General features: G+C 42.6%; 1 long non-coding RNA gene across 5 annotated transcripts in view; it reads right to left on the minus strand.

Annotated features, from left to right (window-relative positions):
- The window catches only part of LOC120395862, a 36,880-nt gene that overhangs the window by 1,181 nt on the left and 10,923 nt on the right, over positions 1-24,776 (minus strand). For 3 of the 5 annotated variants that reach the window (XR_005592857.1, XR_005592858.1, XR_005592860.1), the window contains 4 exons: positions 19,276-19,366; positions 15,455-15,686; positions 14,143-14,292; positions 389-514 (listed from right to left, as the gene is read on the minus strand). This is a non-coding gene — a long non-coding RNA (uncharacterized LOC120395862). Of the gene's footprint in view, positions 1-388; positions 515-14,142; positions 14,293-15,454; positions 15,687-19,275; positions 19,970-24,776 lie in introns of those variants that run through there. The other 2 variants (XR_005592859.1, XR_005592856.1) reach the window with 2 other exon arrangements.

Raw genomic sequence — 24,776 nt, forward strand, 5'->3', positions numbered from 1 at the left:
CATCTATTAGTCTATAAGGTGCCACAGGACTCTTTGTCAATTAGAACTCAGGATCACCCACTTCCTACTCCTGTGCTGGTTTCTCCAAACTATACTACCTTCATAGCTACAGCTATTGAGAGTATCTACAGCTCCTATTGACTTCTATTGGAGTTGGACATGGTGAGCATTTTTGAATGTCAGTTCACAGGTGTATCAAGAAAATGAGGAATACACAGTTAGTGAGCAACAGAAAACATTCCAGTTTAAGTGACTTGCCTAGCATAACACAGGAACTCTGTGACCGAGGCAGAGAGAGAATCCAGTTCTCCAGGGCAGCATTCAACTGCCTTAACCACAAGACCAATCTTTTGTTTCCTGTAGTCCCCCAGCTTCATTCTCTACCCACCTTCCAACTTCTGCAGCACATGAGGCTGAGGAGATACACACAATTTGATACCATAGCCTCATTCACTCCGCAGCTGTGATGCAGTCTCTGAGCACTATCCATCTTGTACTGAATGAGACAAAGGTCCTGTGGAAAGAGGGTGGATTGATGTAAATCAAGGTGATTTAATTCTACCAAGTGGAAATCCATACTTATCTATTTTTATTGACTTTTCCATTTGTACTTTAATTATTTTCTAAAAAACAGTGCGTTCTCACTGGTTGATATAATCATTAAAATATTATGATTAAACTAAATAACTAAATAAAGACTTTACACTGGATTTGATACATCTTTTTGCTACCTAGGAGTATGCATTATAACTAGATACTATTATTTTAACAATTACTGTATGTAGCTTAACATTTTCAATTTCTTATTAATTGTACACTTTTAGAAAATGGTGAATGGTATATTGCTTATTTACTAGATAATTAACTTTTTGCTCACAATTTGTGTCAACCTGCATTTGCATGGTAACTGGAATTTAATCAAACACACAAAACAGCATATAAAAATTTTTAAAAATCTTAAATATTTTGGATACATGAACTTTTCTTATCAAAATGTTTCACGTTTACAACTAAATTATAAATTTGGGCCTTCACATGTTTTGTATTAAAGTCAGATTTAATTTTAAACGGTTTTATTTTTAAAAAGAAAAAAATATAATTTAAATAAAATCAACAAAATCTGATTTTTGTACACTTTTTGAAAAAACTCATCAACTTTTATCCACCCTGGGTGGAAAGAACAGTATATTATTATGTAATTAAAGACTGTATCATAATGCAAATGCACAAGGCAGAAGAATTAAGATTCCACAAGTCACCTTAATTATGGAAATTCCTTACTTTTGAGCACTTGACTTTGCAGCATAATTTTTTAACATACCAAGTATGGGGCTTATTGTATATAGTAACAAAGAATTTAGTTGGACTGACTTACTCTCTCGAGGAGACACCCAATAAATGAAGAGCAACAAATTTAAAAGGAATTTTATAAAAGCATCTGGTACTAGCCAGTGTTATATATAGGTTGTTGAACTGATGGATTGTCCATTTAATATGGTATTGTAACTCCTGTAAGGACTATAAGATTTGGCATATTATAGCTAATATTTGAATATTAATAGTAATATAGATAGGATTACTGATATATTTGAATTAGTAAAATGTAAAAAACTAAAAAAGCCTATGTTCATTTAAAAAAATAGAGTAACGTGGGAAAATAAATTACTGTGAAAATAAAATGTTCATCAAAATGTGAAGTAAAAAACAGAGGTAAAGAACAGGTTTGCTGTTATAAAATAATTCTGAAAAATTAATGATCTGAATACATCCTTCATGTAACTGACTAAAGTCAGTGGAGTTACACCAAGTATTAACTTGTGCTACATATGAGTCTTTCCCATGTTAGATTGTAGTTAGTCTGCTCCTATGAAGTCCAGGTACACGCCCTGATCGTGGGAGCCTTGGCCTCGTGGGATCCCCGCAACGAGCCGGTTCTGAGAGCATATGGGGTTGGTCGATGCTACGCCCGGCTCATGAGACAGCTCATGGTGTCCGACACCATCAGGTAGTCCAGAAACATTTATACCGAACACATCACCGGACGCTGCCAATACCACACCGAGTAATTGAGACAGCCAACCAGGGAAATCACCCACTTCCTTCTCTGACGGACCAAGGGACACACCCCACCCATATACCTATCCGCTCCACCAATACTGACTTGGACTCCTTATTCATTCCATGGGTGGCATACCTGAGCCCACTTATCCACTGACACTTTAAAAACCCTTGCACCCCAATCTGGGTCTATGCCGGTTATGCGATATGTATGTATCTTTTCATCCTTGCAAACGATATCTGTAACCCCCATAACCCAAGCCTGACCCCAGATGTACAGTACCTTCCCTCTCAACCTGTATATATTTCATTTCAAACATTTACTTTAATAAAAATTTATAAATGGGTAGAGGATCAGGCACAAAACTCCAACAGTCCTAAGGGCAGGTAACTTGTAACTTTGCATAGCTGATATATTTAAACCGTCAGAACATTGTCTGTCCTGAGTACAATTTTTTCATCTAACTGAACAGGAAAATGTATTTGGTGTTATTACCACCCCACCCCAACCCCAGGCTACCCGTATCACAGAATAGTACTAGCTAAACACACAGATAAAAGGGCAGGAAAATGTAAAACTAAAAAATACCAAAGCATATATAAAACAATGAGGGGTAGGTGGGCACAGAAGGAGGCCTTTTGAAGTGCATGGTTATGCAAGACATAACAAAGAAGTTTCATGATACAGAAACAAAAAATCCCACCCACATACAGGATGCTTAACTTTCCTTTTCTTTCTTTCTCTCTTGGCCTAAAAGCAAACAAATCAGCTCTCCCAAAATTGTTGTGCCATAGACCTGGGCCTCATTGGGCATGGTGGTTAATATGGCCCTATGTTCGTTCCCTTTCCTAGGCAGCTTTACCTAGGTCAGGCAACAATGAGCACTGAGTAACAAGCCAAGCACCTAATGCCAGCTGCTGCTGTTGCTGTTTTCCCCCTTCGGTACTCTTACCTGGTACCCTGAAAATACTGAGCACAAATGCTGAAGTCTCTTGGGGTATGTATAAACCTTAAGGCTGGGTGTGTAAATTCCAGCTCGAGGAGACCTACCCATGCAAGTTCTCATTGAACTAGCATGCTGAAAATAGAGTGTAGCCATGGCGGCACAATTAGGGATGGAAGCAGGGAGGGCACTTGGCCTTTCTCAGTGTATATCTAGGGTCTTGGACAGGCTTGTACTTGGGGCAGCTAGCCCCTCCCACTGCTGCAACTACACTCTGGTTTTAGCCTGTAGTTTGATCGGAGCTAGCATGGGTATGTCGTCCCCTCAAGACAGAATTTTCACCTCCAGTTCAAAGTGTGGACGTACCCTTAGGCAGCTTCTTTTGTTGATCTAATCCCAACTTCAGTGCAAGTTCACTCTCCTCCACAGTGGTTTGAACACTAATCTTGTAGAGTCAGAGCAGCCTACTTCAATGGGCCTCCAAAGTCCTCTGCCCAAGTTCTGTCCTTCACCAAAAGCCAACATATAGTTAAAATAAATACCATCATGAAATCTTCCATGCAACTGCCCAAAGGACCCCCATTGAACAACACATGTCAGAGTTAGGGTTTGCAGAATAAGGTCCCAAAACTGTTGTGGTACAGGCAGGAAGCAAGGAGCACAGACAGGAACATGTGCTTACAACACAGGTAATATAACCTTTTATTAGTAATAACCTGTAAGCACACAGGTAGGCAGCAATACTTCCAGTTGTAATGAGACTATAGGCGTAGCTGTTTAAGTGCTTTTCAGCAAAAACAAAACACAGAACTATGATAGGATACTCATAAACAAACACCTGCATAATAATCAGACCACGGAGTGTGTCAGAATATACAAATAGAATAAAAAATTGAACGAAGGAAAGGAACAGACTGAATGGACATATGGTTTACACAGGAGCAGTTGCACGTGAGGTATTCAAAAACAGATCAACCCAGGGTACTTGGTGATGCTAAGAGAATGCTGTCGTCAGATGTTCGGCTGCATGTGTGTTCTCCCTGTGTGCTGTTTCAGCTCTGCGCAGATAGCTGGCACAGTAGATCTCGAGTGAATGACCCAATGACCACAAAATCCGTTAAGGTGCAAAGGGGCTTGGTCAGGTTTATTGTCAGAAAAGCATGGTGCTAGCTCCCCGGATCAATGTCTACAGTTACGCTAGCACATGTATGCCCATGACAATGGACGCAGCTCAGTCAGTGGCGGGACTTTCCACTGCCCCCTCATCTGGACAAAGGCACTCCCTCAGAGATACATCTTTATACACCGATACAAACAAGTTATGTGTCACCCTTGACCTATCAGGGTGCCACCCTCTGATGTATTTGGGCACCACCCATTACCTTGTACCTGTAGGTTCAATCAAAGCATCTCTATTCATCATGCTGTCATCCTGATCTTATCCTTAAGATGGGTCAGCGTGTTCCTGTCATCTTTGGGGAATGTGTTTGGTATCGGGGTGTTCTGGTACCACCCTTCTGGACTGTGCTTGTGTGAGTGCTTTGTGCCTAGCAACTCTTAGGAATATATGTTTTTGCAATATCAGCCCTGTGCTTTCCAAATTCTGTGAGCCGGGCCTGCCTTAAGCTGTGAGCAAGACTTTGCTTTATATCAGCAAAGTTTTGACTACTTTATTCAGGCCTCAGGCCTCATAGCACATGGGGTTATGTTTCAGGCTCTCTTCCTACTACAGATGCTTGGAAGAACACCTGTGGCCTATAAAAACACTCAAAGCTTTTCTAGCCATACAGAACCCACAAAGCAGATCCACTATTTGTACATGGGGATGTCAGAAACCTGACCAGTTATTAATTCGATGCAGCAGCGAAGATGGCATTAGCCTACTTAGGGCTCAATACAGCTAACTTTGGCACACATTCCTTCAGGATTGAGGCAGCAATGCCTGCAGCCTCAGAGGGTTTTAACTCCCAGAAGAACTAGGCAACAGGGTGCTGGAAAATGAACTGTTGCAAGACCTATGTTTGCCCCTCGGGAGATGTTATTGGGGCAGACAAGAAGAGTAACTAATCTGCCTGTGATTGCAGTAGATATCCCAAACAAGGCAGATGTCTCAACTCACGGGCACTCTGTAGTGCATTGGGCTAACAAGAAGGCAGCTAGGTTGGTGAGTGGATGGTAGGTGAGCTTCAGTGTTGAGATCTGCATTCAGTGGTTTGGCAGGAGAGGCATACTGTGGGATCAGCTCATGCCTCTTCTGCACTTATTGATAGGAGAATTACAACTGACCATCGAGAGTGCCCAACCTATGTCCCACCAGAGCATTTCATAAACTTGTGGCCTGCTTCAACACAATATACAATGGCTGATTCATTACGGTTTTGTCATCAAATTTTATGCACTCATTTCTTTATTTGTTTTTAAATAGACAATGCTGTACATAGGTTGTTTCTATATAAATGCCTACGAAACAAGATGAACTTAAAATATAAATCAATACAGGTGACTTTAAATCTTATTATAGAATCTGTTTGGCCCACACAAGATTGTTCTTAGGTTTACGCAGCCCTCCTGTGTAAAAAGGTTGGGCACCACTGATCTAATATCCTGGTTATTCACCTTGATGAAAATGATCTTGGGACCTACATTGGAGGCAGGAATACGGTTTGGAGGGATGTGGGATTGATTTCATACACATGGTTGAATGTTGGTTTGGTCAGAAATGATCAAATGAAATGATTGGAATCTGGTGGGGAGCTGATGAACCATCCCACATAGATTGAGCTTGAAAGAATTGGCAGAGGCCGCTATCCCTTGATCCTTGATATGAGGATGATGTCTGCCTGGGGAAAAGTCATTGGTGAGACTTAACATGGCTGAGGAGTCCAATTTGTGCTTTACAGATTTTTCCACATGTGTGACAAGTGGTTGCTTGGAAAGAGGACAACTGCTGGCCAGGATGCTGTACCCTTTCCTTCCTCCTCTACCATTTCTCAGCCTCTTGAGCAAGGCAATGTCTTCAAAATGGGCTGAGGCTTGATATGTGATGCAACAACATTGAAGTCTATTGCCAGCCAGCTCTTCCCAATTTGTGGGGTCAATGCCTCCCTTCTTACTATATACTTTCAGGATTTCTCTGATTTCCCCACAAGTCCTCTTACCATGACTAAGTTGAGAAAAGAGGACATGCTTCAGAAGATGGGTACCAGCCATCCACACACACAATGACCAGCACAGCGAAGTTGATGTTTCATAATCTTTGCCTCAGCACTGGTGATGTTAGCTGCAGAGAGAACTCTGGCATTGGTGTGATGGTCTTCCCCAGCTGATACAGAGAATCTTCCTACGGCAGTGCTGTTAGTACCGCGCCAGACACTTAAAAGGGCTTCAGTATGTCACCCATGTCTCACACCCACAAAGAAGGGTGGGGATGACTACTGAATAGCAGACCAGGATCTTAGTTTCCATCCACAGATCTCTGTCAATAAAGACATGACAAAGCAAATTTCTGAAGGATACACGGGCACAATGGATCCTATATTCAATCTCCACATCAAGATTGGCTGTCTGGGAGAGGCGGCTACCAAGGTAAGGGAAATGCTCAACGTTTTCCAGGGGTTCACCACCGATGACAATTTGTGGGAGGACAGGGACGACTTCTGCTGGGACAGGCTGGTGGAGCACCTTAGTCTTCCCAGTATTGAGGGAAAGTTCCAGGCTATGATAAGCATCTGAGAAGAGATCTAGGGTGGATTTAATGTCAGCCTCGGTGTCCGCGAGGGCAGGACAGTTGTCAGCATACTAAATGTCGGTAATAACAGTCCTGATTACTTTAATTTTATAATGAAGACGTCACAGATTGAAGAGCTGGCCAACCATGCGATATTGAATCCCAATTCCAGAAGAAAGGTGGTCATGAATAAGAATCAATATTCCAGCAAGACAGAAGGAAAAAAGGGTGGGGGCAATAACACAGCCCTGCTTAACACAAGTATGGATGGTGAAAAGGTCCATCTCCAACCAGGGCCACCCGGGAGTGGGGGAAATTGGGGCAATTTGCCCCAGGCCCCGCAGGGGCCCCACAAGCCCTGGCCCAGCAGTGGTCCGGGTCTTTGGCCGGCATTTTGACGGCGGGGGGCCCTTCAATCACTCTGGATCTTCGGCGGCATTTCGGTGGCAGGGGGCCCTTCAGTGCCACCGAAGACGCGGAGCGACTGAAGGGCCCCCCACCACTGAAATGCCCCACAAGCCCTGGCCCAGCAGTGGGTCTTCGGTGGCATTTTGGTGGCAGGGGGACCTTCAGTCACTCTGGGTCTTTGGTGGCATTTCGGCGGCAGGGGGCCCTTCAGTGCTGCCAAAGACCCAGACCGCCGCTGGGTGAGTACAAGTGCCGCAGCTCCCCCGCTTTGCCCCAGGCCCCCTGAATCCTCTGGGTGGAACTGTCTCCAACCCATTACAGAGCACAGTGGTGATCATCCCATCATGAAGTATCCTGAGAACATGAATGAACTTCAGTGGACAATCGAACCTAGACAGCACCTTCCATAATGCTTCACAATTGATGGAATCAAAGACCTTAGATCAATAAATTTGGATCTGCCATGCAACGAAATTCATACTAGTGGTGCCCCAAGATGGTCTGGGATTGTGGAAGGATGGTTTCAGCAAGAGGGTGGCATGAAAGAATATGAACCATAAGGTTACTAGAATCATTATGGATGCTGATGGTCCCATAATCACACATAGAGGCATCCAGTACAATTGACTTGAATTTTTTGGGGACAATGGAGTGTACTTGTCTGACACAGGGACCATCATTTAGCTTTGGGACATTAGGGGTTGGATCAGGTAGGAAATAGGTACTAGGCAGTGGGGATGGGGAGTATGACCAAGCTAACTGCCGGTGACCCCATTGTCTAGGGCAAATAAAGGCCAAAAGAGCCAGCTCCCAGAGACGAAAGAGATCTGGTGGACCTTGGGCCTATGGGAAAAGGGGAGTCTTGAAGTCTTCACAGATCAAGGTCCCTTTTTGGAACCCTCTGTCCCTCTCATGGAGGTTTGGGTGACAGGATTCAGAAGAGTGAGCAGAATCCTAGGGGTAGGCTGAGGAGAGGTCTACCCAAAATTAGGAGATATATTGTGGGAGCTCGGTAACTAGATCCACTTAAATGCCTAGTATGTGAGAGTTGGGGGAGGCAGGGCATGTAATACCCCTGTGTTACGTTAGTAAAGTTGTAGCCTGCCATTTAAATCCTTCCCTTTGTCTGTCCTCATTCTCCAACCGGGCCTGATCCAGCTGCTTTCTTTTGCACAGGGGAGAGGATTTTGCCCTAATCAAATCACACAACATCCCTCAGAGGTGGATAAATGCTGGGGTAAACTCCAAGAAGCATTATTTTAAGGATTTAAAGAAGAATTCTATTTGTGTTAATAAAATACTGAAAAAAATATAATAGCTGAAAAGAAGAGAAACCTGCTTTGGGTAAAAGCCAGTGTGATGGGGTGGCAATCCCACACAAGGTCTGAGTAGAGAGAAAGAGCCAGTTAACCTTGCACCTGTGGAACAGTCAGGACTGATAGGCTTTTAATTGATGATGAAGCCCAGCTGGGCAAAGGGCAGGCTAAGCTGCTATAAAACCAAGAAAGTCAAGTGTAAGAAGGTAGCTGTGGTACAGAAGGTCTGTGGCCACTTGCTGGGCTTAGAAAGGGAAAAGTGAAAACCAGGGGGAGAATAGAAGGGATCCTGACCCAGAGGAAGGATGGGGAGAAGGAGCCTGATAGAAGCTAAGTAGGCAGTAGCCCAGAGAAACACCAGCAAGGTTTGGGACAATGCAGACCCTGGCTGCTGATTGAGGGCCCCTGGGCTGGAACCCAGAGTAGTGGGAATACCTGGGCTTCCATACCAGCCAGCGGAGAAGTGGCACAGAGTGAGGAGTGGACAAGAAGACTGCCTGAGACAGTTGTTCAATGGGACTTTGATATCCCAGAAGGGGAAAACTATAGTGACTTGGCTGGAGAACCAAGCCACAAAGAGGGAGCACCCTGAAATGTAGATAGCTGGGTCTGTGATGACCGGGAGAACCGTATGGTGACTTGCCTGCCTGGTGCGAAGGTTGCGGATCTCTCGAGGCATCTAGATAGACTTATGTGTAGTGCTGGGGAGGAGCCGGTGGTCGTGGTAGATGTAGGTACCAATGACATAGGGAAGGGTAGGAGAGATGTCCTGGAAGCCAAATTTAGGCTGCTAGGGAAGAGACTGAAATCCAGGACCTCTATGGTGGCATTTTCAGAAATGCTCCCAGTTCCACGCGCAGGGCCAGCTAGGCAGGCAGAGCTTCAGAGTCTCAATGCGTGGATGAGACGATGGTGTAGAGAGGAGGGGTTCACATTCATTAGGAACTGGGGAAACTTCTGGGATGGGAGGGGCCTATACAGGAGAGATGGGCTCCACCTAAACCAAAGTGGAACCAGACTGCTGGCACTAAACATTAAAAAGGTTGTAGAGCAGTTTTTAAACTAGGAGATGGGGGAAAGCCGACTGCTGCAGAGGAGCGTGTGGATCAGACACAGACTTCTCTTAGGGGAGAGTCTGATGATAGAGAATCTCCAGGTTATAGTCAGGAGCAGGGGAATGAGAAGTATAATGTAAGGGCCGGATCAGATGATAAACAGTCACATAAAAAAGAATCTGGCACATCAGAAAAAGGCAGGCTAAAAAACAGGGACAAGTTTTTAAAGTGCTTGTACACAAATGCCAGAAGTCTAAATAATAAGATGGGTGAACTAGAGTGCCTTGTGATAAAGGAGGATATAGATATAATAGGCATCACAGAAACCTGGTGGACTGAGAGCAATCAATGGGACACAATCATTCCGGGGTACAAAATATATCGGAAGGACAGAACAGGCCGTGCAGGGGGAGGAGTGGCACTATATGTTAAAGAAAGTGTAGATTCAAATGAAGTAAAAATCTTAAGCGAATCCACAGGTTCCATAGAGTCTCTATGGATAGAAATTTCATGCTCTAGTAAAAATATAACAGTAGGGATCTATTATCGACCACCTGACCAGGACAGTAATAGTGATGATGAAATGCTAAGGGAAATTAGAGAGGCTATCAAAATTAAGAACCCAATAATAGTGGGGGATTTCAATTATCCCCATATTGACTGGGAACATTTCACTTCAGGACGAAATGCAGAGATAAAATTTCTCGATACTTTAAATGACTGCTTCATGGAGCAGCTGGTACGAGGAACCCACAAGGAGAGGCGACTCTAGATTTAATCCTGAGTGGAGTGCAGGAGCTGGTCCAAGAGGTAACTATAGCAGGACCGCTTGGAAATAGTGACCATAATACAATAGCATTCAACATCCCTGTGGTGGGAAGAACATCTCAACTGCCCAACACTGTGGCCTTTAATTTCAAAAGGGGGACTATACAAAAATGAGGGGGTTAGTTAGACAAAAGTTACAAGGTACAGTGACTAAAGTGAAATCCCTGCAAGTTGCGTGGGCCCTTTTTAAAGACACCATAATAGAGGCCCAACTTCAATGTATACCCCAAATTAAGAAAAACAGTAAAAGAACTAAAAAAGAGCCACCGTGGCTTAACAACCATGTAAAAGAAGCAGTGAGAGATAAAAAGACTTCCTTTAAAAAGTGGAAGTCAAATCCTAGTGAGGCAAATAGAAAGGAGCACAAACACTGCCAACTTAAGTGCAAGAGTGTAATAAGAAAAGCCAAAGAGGAGTTTGAAGAATGGCTAGCCAAAAACTCCAAAGGTAATAACAAAATGTTTTTTAAGTACATCAGAAGCAGGAAGCCTGCTAAACAACCAGTGAGGCCCCTTGACGATGAAAATACAAAAGGAGCGCTTAAAGATGATAAAGTCATTGCGGAGAAACTAAATGGATTCTTTGCTTCAGTCTTCACGGCTGAGGATGTTAGGGAGATTCCCAAACCTGAGCTGGCTTTTGTAGGTGACAAATCTGAGGAACTGTCACAGATTGAAGTATCACTAGAGGAGGTTTTGGAATTAATTGATAAACTCAACATTAACAAGTCACCGGGACCAGATGGCATTCACCCAAGAGTTCTGAAAGAACTCAAATGTGAAGTTGCGGAACTATTAACTAAGGTTTGTAACCTGTCCTTTAAATCGGCTTCGGTACCCAATGACTGGAAGTTAGCTAATGTAACGCCAATATTTAAAAAGGGCTCTAGGGGTGATCCCGCCAATTACAGACCAGTAAGTCTAACGTCGGTACCGGGCAAATTATTTGAAACAATAGTAAAGAATAAAATTGTCAGACACATAGAAAAACATAAACTCTTGAGCAATAGTCAACATGGTTTCTGTAAAGGGAAATCGTGTCTTACTAATCTATTAGAGTTCTTTGAAGGGTCAACAAACATGTGGACAAGGGGATCCGTGGACATAGTGTACTTAGATTTCAGAAAGCCTTTGACAAGGTCCTCACCAAAGGCTCTTACGTAAATTAAGCTGTCATGGGATAAAAGGAAAGGTCCTTTCATGGATTGAGAACTGGTTAAAGGACAGGGAACAAAGGGTAGGAATTAATGGTAAATTCTCAGAATGGAGAGGGGTAACTAGTGGTGTTCCCCAAGGGTCAGTCCTGGGACCAATCCTATTCAATTTATTCATAAATGATCTGGAGAAAGGGGTAAACAGTGAGGTGGCAAAGTTTGCAGATGATACTAAACTACTCAAGATAGTTAAGACCAAAGCAGAGTGGGAAGAACTTCAACAAGATCTCACAAAACTTAGTGATTGGGCAACAAAATGGCAAATGAAATTTAATGTGGATAAATGTAAAGTAATGCACATTGGAAAAAATAACCCCAACTATACATACAACATGATGGGGGCTAATTTAGCTACAACGAGTCAGGAAAAGATCTTGGAGTTATGGTGGATAGTTCTCTGAAGATGTCCACGCAGTGTACAGAGGTGGTCAAAAAGCAAACAGGATGTTAGGAATCATTAAAAGGGATAGAGAATAAGACTGAGAATATATTATTGCCCTTATATAAATCCATGGTACGCCCACATCTCGAATACTGTGTACAGATGTGGTCTCCTCACCTCAAAAAGATATTCTAGCACTAGAAAAGGTTCAGAAAGGAGCAACTAAAATGATTAGGGGTTTAGAGAGGGTCCCATATGAGGAAAGATTAAAGAGGCTAGGACTCTTCAGTTTGGAAAAGAGAAGACTAAGGGGGGACATGATAGAGGTATATAAAATCATGAGTGATGTTGAGAAAGTGGATAAGGAAAAGTTATTTACTTATTCCCATAATACAAGAACTAGGGGTCACCAAATGAAATTAATAGGCAGCAGGTTTAAAACAAATAAAAGGAAGTTCTTCTTCACGCAGCGCACAGTCGACTTGTGGAACTCCTTACCTGAGGAGGTTGTGAAGGCTAGGACTATAACAATGTTTAAAAGGGGGCTGGATAAATTCATGGTGGCTAAGTCCATAAATGGCTATTAGCCAGGATGGGTAAGAATGGTGTCCCTAGCCTCTGTTCGTCAGAGGATGGAGATGGATGGCAGGAGAGAGATCACTTGATCATTGCCTGTTAGGTTCACTCCCTCAGGGGCACCTGGCATTGGCCACTGTCGGTAGACAGATACTGGGCTAGATGGACCTTTGGTCTGACCCGGTACGGCCTTTCTTATGTTCTTATGTTCTTATGATTAATGACAGGGAGTAAGCTGACTCCAGAGAGAGCAAGTGAGACCACAGGGTGAGAAACCAAAGGAGAGAGCGTCAGACTGGTCATGAGCTAATTCCCAGATGGGCCACAAGGAGCCGCAATAGCAGTGACTAGAGCATTGGTTCTCAAACTTTTGCACTGGTGACCCCTTTCGCATAGCTAGCCTCAGAGTGCGACCCCCATTATAAATTTAAAACACTTGTTTATATATTTAACACCATTAAAAATGCTGGAGGCAAAGTGGGGTTTGAGGTGGAGGCTGACAGCTTGCGACCCGCTCCATGTAATAACCTTGTGAGCCCCTGAGGGGTCCTGACCCCCAGTTTGGGAATCCCTGGACTAGAGCACATGCACACCTGGTAGCTGGAAATACTAATAATGGTATCAATGCATAGGCCCAAATACTCTTATCATTACATGGAGTAAAGGTGAGTATTGAATATTGACCATATCTGCCTGATGCAGGTGAAAGGGAGAGTCGAGTCACTGACTGAGGCATGTTCCACCCTTTCCCTGATCCTGCAGTAAGCCCTGTGTATGTGAACACTTCATGGGTGAGTTCTGATGAGCATTGTATTGAGGCAGAGAGGGCAGAACTGGCAGCAACCATTGTACATAATTTGCTTCCCTCCAAACCCAACCCATTTTCTGCCAGTAAATGCCTCCGAGTTGAATACTGCTAAGATAAGCGAAGGTCACTGAGTACAAGCACAGGACAAAGACCACTGGAAGCAACACCATTAAGCCGACCATGTTGCCAATTGGGAGGTGAGTCCAGAGAGGAGCACAGACTTCTGTTCCACACACACAATCTGAAATTCTTGGTCAGGGCCAGAATGCACCACCTATTATTAGACTGCGTGCAGGTGGGAGACTATGCCCCTTTCCCCTCTGTGCCAGAACTTAAGTCTTTCCCCTGAGGGGTGAATGAGTCAAAAAGTCAGAGAGCTTAGTTTTCTACTTACTTTTTTCCCTTCCGGACATGTGTGTAGAAGGGATAATTTGGCCCAAGGTTAATTTTTAGCTACAAGACTCATAATTTATTAAATGGCAGTTTACTGTCCATATAAGCCGTGATGGGATAGTAAAAGTTCAAGAAGTTCATGAACTGGTTCACCACAGTTATCTTGAACATGAACTCAGTGATTAGTCAATAGTTTAGAAAAATAAGGTTGGCCTGCTGGTTTCTGTGCTACTTACCACAGTCTCAGGGCAGGGACAAAGGAAACTAAGGGAGGTTTTTCCAAATACAAACTGCCAAATTTTGCAGCTCTCCAGCATACCCCATAGATGCTTGGTTTTATTTGCTCTGGAATCTTACATACATTGTAATATACTTATATACTCTATTTTTTGATATATTCATATTGACATCTTAAATGACTACTGTTTCTTAACTCAATATACCACCACTGCATCTGGCTGTTTCCAGTAGTCTGGGGAAGTGCCCTACCGCAAGGGCTTGAGCCACAGAAGATGGTGAGACAGATGAAGCTAGATAGTCTTTTTTTATGTCCATGAGGGTCAGTCTTTCAACACCGAGAAGAACTAAGACAAATAAACAGAAATGGGACACACTATAATTAATGGCTCCAGAACACAATAAATCTGGACAGCTTCATAGTTTCAAACTGTGGGTCATTTCAGACTAACTTAAAAGTAAAAGCTAAAAACCCACTGTGGTCATTTCTTCCCTCTTAACTACTCTGAACTGGATCTTTTGGACAGAGGCTCTTTCAAACTAAATATGCCTGTAGACATAGCAGTCCCCACACCTAAAAGCTGTGTGCGCATGAGTGTGTCATTTGACAGTTGTCTTCCCCTCCCACTGTTGACTTATCCTAAGAAAACACCCAGTCCTCAAATTATGACAGTGTAACAGTATTTCAAAAATGTTGCCACGTGGACTTGTATCCAATACAACTCCATCCTGCTTAGTCCTCATGTACTGTTTGGTGGCGTGGAATACCAGATGAATTGTTATTGTAAAGTCTTTCAACACTGGCCTTAAAAAGAGGACAGAACAATAGCTACTAAGCTATCCAGATTACTAAAGTCACAGACAAGACAACAGTATAGAAATAATGGTGCATGACTGCTATCATGGAAAACTAACAGTGATTCATACTGGTTTGATATTCATGATCCATAACCCCCATTCACATCAAAATCATAATCCAGAATTAACAGCCCCTTGCATCTTCAAGATAAGATGATTTTGAATCTTATTTCATATTATGCTGGTTGTTTTAAAAATTAGTCAAGTACTAGAGGCCTAATTCAAAGCCGGCTGAAATCAATGGAAAGGTTCCCATTCCAAAATCAGGGAGATATGAAATGCTTCCTACCCTTTGTCTTTTATGCCCTGTCCCCCTTCCAAAGACCTGGGCTAGACTCTCCTCTTAAGGCACTGATGCTGGAGAACGAGGCAAGAGAAGACCGAATGCTTGGAGTGAGACTCATGAAGGAGTCTGTACCATTTTAATATACACTTTGTTTTAAAATTAGCTCCTTGCAAGCCTGTGGTTCTTTGTCACTCATTGCTGAACATATGCTACAGGGTTATAGCAAAGCTTCCAACTAAACCTCACTTAATTGGGAGAGACTCCTACTTACTGAATTTTTAAGGCTGATTTTTGAAATACTATACCCCCCTCTTACGATGAAAGCTTTTGCAATATATTTTAGAGCGAGACGCTTCAAATCTCACCCATCACTGTTGTAAAGGTTTCCACTCATTTGGATTGTCACCATCTGACAGTCCTCTAACATACAGCATGTTGTCCTTCAGTGCTCTGGGCCCCTTGCCCGGCCTGGGAAAAGCAGTGTGCTGGGAGTTTCTGGCCTCCTCTGGGGTTAGGTATGATGGTCTCAGCTGTGCGTAAGCAAGTGGTTTCAATCCTTAATTGCGATGGGGAAGTGGTCAGACAACACACTCTGTCCTGGCAAGATAAAGGGTAAGATGTCTTGGAAGAAAATCAGGAAATAACAAAGTTACATATGAAATAAATTTATATTTCTAACATTCTGGAAAATTTCTAACGTATTCTTGAAAAACAAAACAAAAGGTTTTTGATGGCACTTATGTGAAGCTGGAAATACTATCTCATGCTTCCCACTCTTTATGAAAGTTAAATAGCCAGTTTAACTATTAACAAGACTGTTTAAACTGTTGTTCTTTACAGCACAATTCAAAACACTTATGAGGAAATGGATGTGGGTTAGGATTTTTATAGCAGTTGTCAATCAATAGCAAAACACCAGGAAGCATTGATTTAGTTTTACATAGGAAAGAGAACTTACTTCATCATCATGTAATAGTAATACCTTGCAGTCAGGGCCGTCCCTAGGGGGGTGTGGGGCCGAGGGCAGAAGTGATGGATTCATCTCTTCCTGGACCAACTGTGCCAGCCAGTTGCACCAGCCTGCGGCCCCCCACCAAAGTGCAGGGCCTGGAGCAGGGGGGCTGGGGCACAAGTGATGGATTCATCTCTTCCGGGACCAAGCATGCCGGCCAATCGCACCATCCTGTGGGCCTCCCACAGAGCACAGGGTCTGGAGAGGTCACCCCGATTTACCCTACCCAAGGATGGCTCTGCTTGAAGTTATATAACACGTCTTCCAAAGATCTCAAAAATCTTTACAAATATCAGCTCATTAAGCCTTACTGCATCCCTTTGAGTTACTCTTTATTTTACCCACTTTACTAATGGTTAGCCTGAGACATGGAAAGGTTTTAATAACTAGCTCAAAGTCACACAGTAATTCATGAGCAGATCTGGGAATAGATTCCAGTAATCTTGACCCAGTGCCTTCCTATAAACTCTATTTACAATCCTGTTGATAATGTGTGAGCCAAAATAGAATCCAGCTCATTCTCCCATGCTGTGTGTATAAAACGGATTGACTTGAATAAACAGTAGCCTTTGAACATATTACTGCAGAGAAATCCATCAGATGAAAACTATTGTTTAGATTTTCAAAGCCAACTAGGGACTTTTCTCACAACTCTCATTGAAATTAATGAGACCTGAAATTGGCATAGGCCACTATTTTCAAACTTGGGCACCTAAAGCTAAGCTGCTCAATTCATATTTAGACATCTAAATAACTGAAGTGATTTTCAGAGGGCAGAGCACCTACTGTTTTCATTGACTTCACTATATATTGATTATTGCTTAGAGTACACAAGCACTACCCTCCGAAGTGACCACATAATGGCAGTGTCCTTGTCACCTTTTGTTCTTAACAAAAGACCTGATCTTGCAAACACTCATGAATAACTTTAGATTGGAAGCTTTTCTGGTCAGGGAATCCATTTTTTGACATGTTCTGTAAAGTCTCATGCATGTCAATGGTGCTATATATTAAATAAATAATAGTCACTCCCATTTTATATCGGCCCAATCCAAGTTTTGCATGAAGAACAACTTCCACAACTGCTGAATCCCCAGCCCTCGGGCATTAATGTTCCTTTTGTTCAGTATATATTCAGTTTCACTATTTTCATCATAAAATGGTTTTCTTTTAAGCACCTTGCAATGCTCTGTGTATGTTCTTCTATTATCTGTCTTATTAAAATCAATTTAAAGGTATAATAGCGAGAGGCGAGTGAGGTAATATCTTTTACTGGGCCAACTTCTGTTGGTGAAAGAGAAGCTTTCAAGCCACACAGAGTCTTCTTCAGACCTGAAGCATAAAAGCTCCATAGCGCAGAAGCTGTGTAGCTCAAAAGCTTGTCTCTCTCACCAACAGAAGCTGGTTCAGTAAAAGATGTTACCGCACCCACATTGCCTGTCTAATATCCTAGGAGCAACACAGCTACAACAACGCTGCAAACTTAAAAAGTATATAACAGACATGCAAAAAACCCTCCAAAACAATCTACCAATTATGCATTTGTTTTCTCAGAATATATTCTGTCTCCTAAATTATGTAAAAGACCAGGAGCAGACTTTATTCCCGTGGCCAGAAGAATAAGGTTAAAGAGTAGAGTGCAAGGAGAGAGAGCGATCAAAATTTGTTTTCGCACATGAAAAGCTATTGTCCTTTGAGACTATTTCACATATTTATCTTATAAGAGAGGAAGAGAATTACCACTAGATAGACTGGAAATTTGACAAAGGTCTGAGAAATAAGATCTTCTCAGGCTTTGTCAGTAGGTGGGTAAAGTCATAATGGCTCTGTTTTTCTTGGTTTTCTTTACATGAGAAAAACTGTGTTAAAATGCCTAACCATGCAAAATTGTGAGGATATTAGTCGCCTTGAGTCTATTTTACACTGTATCTCAGTAAACTAAAAGGCCAGTTTAGTTATTTTCCCTTCCTCACATCCTATACTGGGCGGCCGGGCAGGGTGGGTTGGGGGAGAGGATTTATCCTCCTCTCGCATTTAGATAGGTTTTTCAGATTTCAATGAAAATGATAGCTGTCACCCATCTGCCAAACAGCTTCCTCCCATAGCAAGGACGACTCTGGGGTGACTGAGATTTTCCCTTCCATACATTTTATCTCTTGGTTCTCAAGCACAGGGCCAGTCAGTACTGCATCATGTTTAGCAAAAACAGCTGTCGTGGCTTCATTGTAAAACCCCTCTGTCTTATGACTGAAAAATATATCGTTTGTCTAGCCATGTGTACCTAATTATCCTATAGACGATGAAGTGTATTAACTTTAAGATCACTGTAATTAACTTTGGTTTGTTTCCCATGCAGCACTTACAAACTTGGGTTTCATACAGATCTGGTCAGATGTAGCTTTCAGATTTCCATCTTAGAGCCTGATCCAAAACTTACTCTAGGCAGCAGAAAGACTTCCATTCACTTCAGTGGGCTTTGAATCAGACTCCCTTGTCCCCAGATTCTTTACATGGTAAATTAAGAAAATGAAATGGGTCTAGCAACCCTTTAATGCAATAATATTTACAGACAAGGCTGGTAGCCTTCCCAGTGGCTTAGATGTAGCGTTAATGTGATGCCAAACAGGGAAATACATTGAATCTTGACTTAGCCTCTCCTCCCCCACCCAAAACAAAAAACAAAAAAAGGGGGCAGTAGATTGGATCACTGTAGCATCAGGATGTTGAGAAATATACGTTGCTAGCGATTGAGTTTGACGTTAACTGAGATCCCAATGAAGCCCATTTCATCTCTAGGTCAGAATCACATGCAAGCCACCAGCAATTCTTAACTTTAGTAACCAAGTGGAAGCTGAGCTCTTTTAAAAATGATATGAAGCATCCTAATTGTGAATGCTGAGCACTTTTGAAAATTTGGTGCAAGTTCATTAAGAGCAAGGATCAAAGCATTTCCGCTACTGACAATTGTGTGGATAAAAAAATAACTCAGGCTACACAAAGGTCATTTTTTGTTCAAAGGTACTTGAATTTTCAAGGGGTTATTAGTGTCAGCTCTGCTTTAGTCAAATTTCCCCTTCAATATATTTTATATTATATATAATATTATTATAAGCTTGATTCTAAAGCATAGTACCAGTCAGTGCTGCACCATATTTAATAAATCCGAGTTCATACCTCACAATCCACTCCTTGACTTTCAACATAATCCCACTGGTTTGTTGCACTGCTGCTTCTGCTCTCCTTGATGAGCATCTTCTCAACAGAACTAAAATGTCAATGGAGCAATTGAGCTCTACACAGAAGTGTTTGGGTAATACTGTGGCTTACTATATTGTCTACAAATATGTGGATCTGGTGTGTATTACCAATGCCTCTCAAGAGACTGGCTAACTACTTTTTAATATCTAGACTTCTGACCTATGTGTTAACGTGCAGTTCTAGTTGGAAAAATCACTCTCTCTTACTCAACAGAGTGGCTCCTTGTGTGTGTTCCAAGTCTTACTTGCTGACTTAATTGACGCATGTATGTTTTTACCACTTTTAGTCCTCTTGAATTCTATTATTGCCAAGTACCAATTACACAATCTTTTTACTGGTGATGATACATGACTTTAAGATCCTAGGCTGAGTTTGTGGGGCTGGCAGTTAGGAGGGAGAATGCATCTTTTTAATTGTAAACTGAGAAAAATTGATCAGGAAAGCACCAAGGCCCACAGCCACAAGGGGCATAAGCATTGCAACACTCAGGGTAGGTCTACACTTACCTGCCGGGTCGACGGGCAGCGTTCGACTTCTCGGAGTTCGAACTATCGCGTCTAATCTAGATGCGATAGTTCGAACTCCGGACGCGCTCCCGTCGACTCCGGAACTCCACCAGAGCGAGTGTTGGTGGCGGAGTTGACGGTGGAGCCACGGACTTCGATCCCGCGGCGTCTGGACGGGTGAGTAGCCCGAACTAAGGTACTTCGACTTCAGCTACGCTATTCGCGTAGCTGAAGTTGCGTACCTTAGTTCGACCCCCCCCTTAGTGTAGACCAGGCCTCAGTGTCAAAGCACCTAACCTTTAGGGGCCTAGAAAAATCACTGGAACAATAATGGGATCCACAAAGCCTGATTTAGGCACCTAAGCTCCCTATACAATGAACGGGGAGAGATAAGAGCCTTAGAATGCGATCCACAAAAGCCAGCATGTTAGGCCAGGAGCCACCTAAATTAGCCTCTGGAGATGATGACAAGAAGGGGTGTACTAAGTCCCGCCCCTCTCATGGAAATAGGTGCCTAAATCCAGGCTGCAGGGAGGCGCCTATCTCTGCTAGTGATTCAAAGCAGGAACCCCTCTCCTGGAGTCAGGCAGCTTAGTGCCAAAGTCATTTCTTGTGAGATTGAGTTAGGTGCCTGCCTCACTGCACACAGCAAAGAGGAGGAGGAGTGGAAAGCAGTGGTTTCTATCTTTGAGTGCAGTGGCTAATGCACTCACCCAGAATACAGGAGACCTAGATTTAATTCCCCCGCTCTGCCTGATGAGGAAAAAGGATTTGACAAGGGGTCTTCTACATGGGTCAGGAGAGAGCTCTAACCATTGAGCTATGGGATATTCTGATGGTGGGAGGAGTCCCTAAATCTCTCCTGTTGAAGCTATTCCACTTTGGATAAATAATAAGAATCACTGGCACCAAGGAGCTGGATCCTGGGTCTCCTGCATCCCTGGTGGTGCCCGAGCCACTAGGCTATCGAGTCATTCTCACATATGCTCCGGCTCAATGACTCTTTAATTATTTAATCCAAAGTGGAATCACTTCAACAGGAGAGACTGAGCGAGCCCCACCTCAGAATATCCCAGAGCTGAGAGGTGTGAGAGACTTCTATTCAAATCCCTTTCTCCTCATCCGGCAGAGGGAGAAATTGAACCTGGGTCTCCCACATCCCAGGAAGGCAGGGCCAGCTCTACTATTTTTGCCGCCCCAAGCAAAAAAAAAAAAAAAAAAAAAACGCTGCCCGGACTGTGCTGCCCCAAGAATGGATGGAATGCCACCCCTTAGCATGTGCTGCTCCAGGCACATGCTTCCTCCACTGATGCCTGGAGCCAGCCCTGCAGGTAGGTGCTCTGACCACGGGGTTAAAAGTTATAAGGAGGGCAGCAGCAGCAGCACCACCACTTCCTCTTCTAGCCACCTTTTGAAAGGGACCCAATTCAGGAGGCAGTTTGAGAACACCTAATGGATACAGCCCCCTGGATGAGATAGGCAGGGGAGTGCTTATCATCCGTGGTTTGTGGATCACTCTGGATCTTAGGCGGGAGATAGACATCTGGATACCTACAGTGTAGCACCACGGCCATGCCTTAAGGCGGAGACATAGCTGCCTAGGGAATTTTTGCCCTGAAAATTTAGGTGCTGAGTAAGTTAAGCTCCTACAGGGTTTTAGGCAGCATCCAAGCTGGATTTTGTGGATTGCAGTGGCACCTAAAACTGGGACTTAGGTGCCTAAGTTTGGGGTTTAGGCATTTAAGTACCTTTGTGGATCCGCGCCTGAGACAGTAAACCTGGAAACATATAATGCCATTTGTAGTCAGTTTTCAGAGTAGAACTGAACATATTTAAATATAATATCAATAGTTTCTTTCTCTTCCTTCCCATCTTTAGTGCTGGTGTGGCAAGATACTTAAGCACATATTGAAGCATGTGAGTAGCCCCATTTACTTCAATGGAGCTACTAGGATGGTTTATTTGTCTGCACATTGATGTAATTATATTTTTGTATTTTTTTAAAAAAACAATAATATAGTGTTCCAAAAATTACTAATTTGACAGGCAACCTTGTGGCTCTGCAGAAATGAGCAGCATTATCTCACAGTATGAAACAGATAGCTACAGTAGACTGAGATATTGTAGCCCGGCTTTTGTCTTGCAAAAACGTTGTAGACACAGACGAACAGCTTGTGGGAGGCAGCCGTATTACCTATTGACTATACAATTTTGCCTATGATTTAAAAAAAAATATTCTGATGTTGTGTGGGAATGTGGATGTCTAGTCTCAGATCTGAATAAGTGAATTACTAATCAGTCATCACATTTTTTTAAGTGAGGAAATTGGCCTTAGCTGTCATAAGCTTTTAGACCTTGACATGTTGGGGGATGATTCAGCTGCCCAAATCCTGTGCATAGTAAATTTTGTATAAAAGTGAATACTGCATTAGTGTAGCAAATGTATACTGGACAGCCCTGTTTTTAATTATAGTGTTATGGTGAGCTATGGCCATTCCCACACAATAACATTTGATACAGTAAGCTCTGAGAAATGTAACTATTGCTAAAGAAAAATATGTACAGAGAAGTAGATGCTGATTTCAAAACAATTATCTTTTAACTTCTATACTGTAGAACTTCTATATTCCTTACACTCTATATGCATAACAGGTTGATGATTGTTTAGGAAACAAAAAAATAATTTTTGAGTGCAGGTGAATAAAATAAGAAAATAGACTTCCAACATCTGATCAATCTGCTTCTTAAAACTTTAGAAGTCAGAGTTCTGGTAGCATTTTTGTACAAAATATTTTTGTTGTACAAGATATTATTTTTGTAGGCATTTTTAGTGAGCGCAGCTAAAATAAAAAGGCCAAATAAACATTTTTCTATTATTCCAGACTCTTGTTTTCCATTCTCTAGCATAAAATGGATTGTTTTAATTACACTGGTCTACAATTTTTGAGAAGTCGTCTGCTTCAGAGATAAAATATGCTATTTACTATGTATTTTGATGTGCTGAATTCAAATATGACAATTAAAACAACTGATTGGCTACTGTTTCTAAGTTATGTAAGTTTTTACATTTTATGTCTATATATATTGTGTAGATAGTAGAGTTTTAATCATAAATTGTAAACCTAGGTCTTTTCATGTGTTTATGGTTGCTTTACATGATAATATTTCACCTGTCCTGTTTATGTAACACTTTAAAAATCAGCAAAAGGGTTATATAACTAAAATTTATTATGAAACAAAAGGCAAAAAACTATTATGTACATAGTTTAGTCCTATTCAGTGTCTACTCGGCGCTTCTTGGCTTGTCTCTTGTATTCATTAAATGGAGCATCTCTTGCCACTGTCCAGCAATAGTCTGCAAGCATTAATGGGCTCCATTTGCCCTGATAGCGTTTCTCCATTGTTGCAATGTCCTGGTGAAATCGCTCGCCGTGCTCGTCGCTCACTGCTCCGCAGTTCAGTGGAAAAAAATCTAGATGAGAGTGCAAAAAATGTATCTTTAGTGACATGTTGCAACCAAGGCTTTTGTATGCCTTGAGGAGGTTTTCCACCAACAACCTGTAGTTGTCTGCCTTGTTGTTTCCGAGAAAATTTATTGCCACTAACTGGAAGGCTTTCCATGCCGTCTTTTCCTTGCCACGCAGTGCATGGTCAAATGCATCATCTCGAAGAAGTTCACGAATCTGAGGACCAACAAAGACACCTTCCTTTATCTTAGCTTCACTTAACCTTGGAAATTTTCCACGGAGGTACTTGAAAGCTGCTTGTGTTTTGTCAATGGCCTTGACAAAGTTCTTCATCAGACCCAGCTTGATGTGTAAGGGTGGTAACAAAATCTTCTTTGATTCAACAAGTGGTGGATGCTGAACACTTTTCCTCCCAGGCTCCAATGACTGTCAGAGTGGCCAATCTTTCTTGATGTAGTGGGAATCTCTTGCATGACTATCCCATTCGCAGAGAAAACAGCAGTACTTTGTGTATCCAGTCTGCAGACCAAGCAAGAGAGCAACAACCTTCAAATCGCCACAAAGTTGCCACTGATGTTGGTCATAGTTTATGCACCTCAAAAGTTGTTTCATGTTGTCATAGGTTTCCTTCATATGGACTGCATGACCAACTGGAATTGATGGCAAAACATTGCCATTATGCAGTAAAACAGCTTTAAGACTCGTCTTCGATGACTCAATGAACAGTCTCCACTTATCTGGATCGTGAACGATGTTGAGGGCTGTCATCACACCATCGATGTTGTTGCAGGCTACAAGATCACCTTCCATGAAGAAGAATGGGACAAGATTCTTTTGACGGTCATGGAACATGGAAACCCTAACATCACCTGCCAGGAGATTCCACTGGTGTAGTCTGGAGCCCAACAGCTCTGCCTTACTCTTGGGTAGTTCCAAATCCCTGACAAGGTCATTCAGTTCACCTTGTGTGTGGTTCAGCGGAGGAGGATGGGAGAAAATGTGGGTCCTGTGATATTGATGGTTCAGGACCAGAAGTTTCATCCTCTTCCTCTTCCTCATCTGACTCAAGTGAGAATGATTCTGGTGCATCAGAAACCAGCAGTCCTTCTCCATGGGGTACTGGGCGTATAGCTGATGGAATGTTTGGATAATGCACAGTCCACTTTTTCTTCTTTGACACACCTTTCCCAACTGGAGGCACCATGCAGAAGTAACAATTGCTGGTATGATCTGTTGGCTCTCTCCAAATCATTGGCACTGCAAAAGGCATAGATTTCCTTTTCCTGTTCAACCACTGGCGAAGATTTGTTGCACAAGTGTTGCAGCATATGTGTGGGGCCCACCTCTTGTCCTGATCTCCAATTTTGCAGCCAAAATAAAGGTGATAGGCTTTCTTAACCATAGTGGTTATACTGCGCTTTTGTGATGCAAAAGTCACTTCACC

This window comes from Mauremys reevesii, linkage group 1 (assembly GCF_016161935.1).
Source record: "Mauremys reevesii isolate NIE-2019 linkage group 1, ASM1616193v1, whole genome shotgun sequence".
NCBI classification, from domain to species: Eukaryota; Metazoa; Chordata; order Testudines; family Geoemydidae; genus Mauremys; species Mauremys reevesii.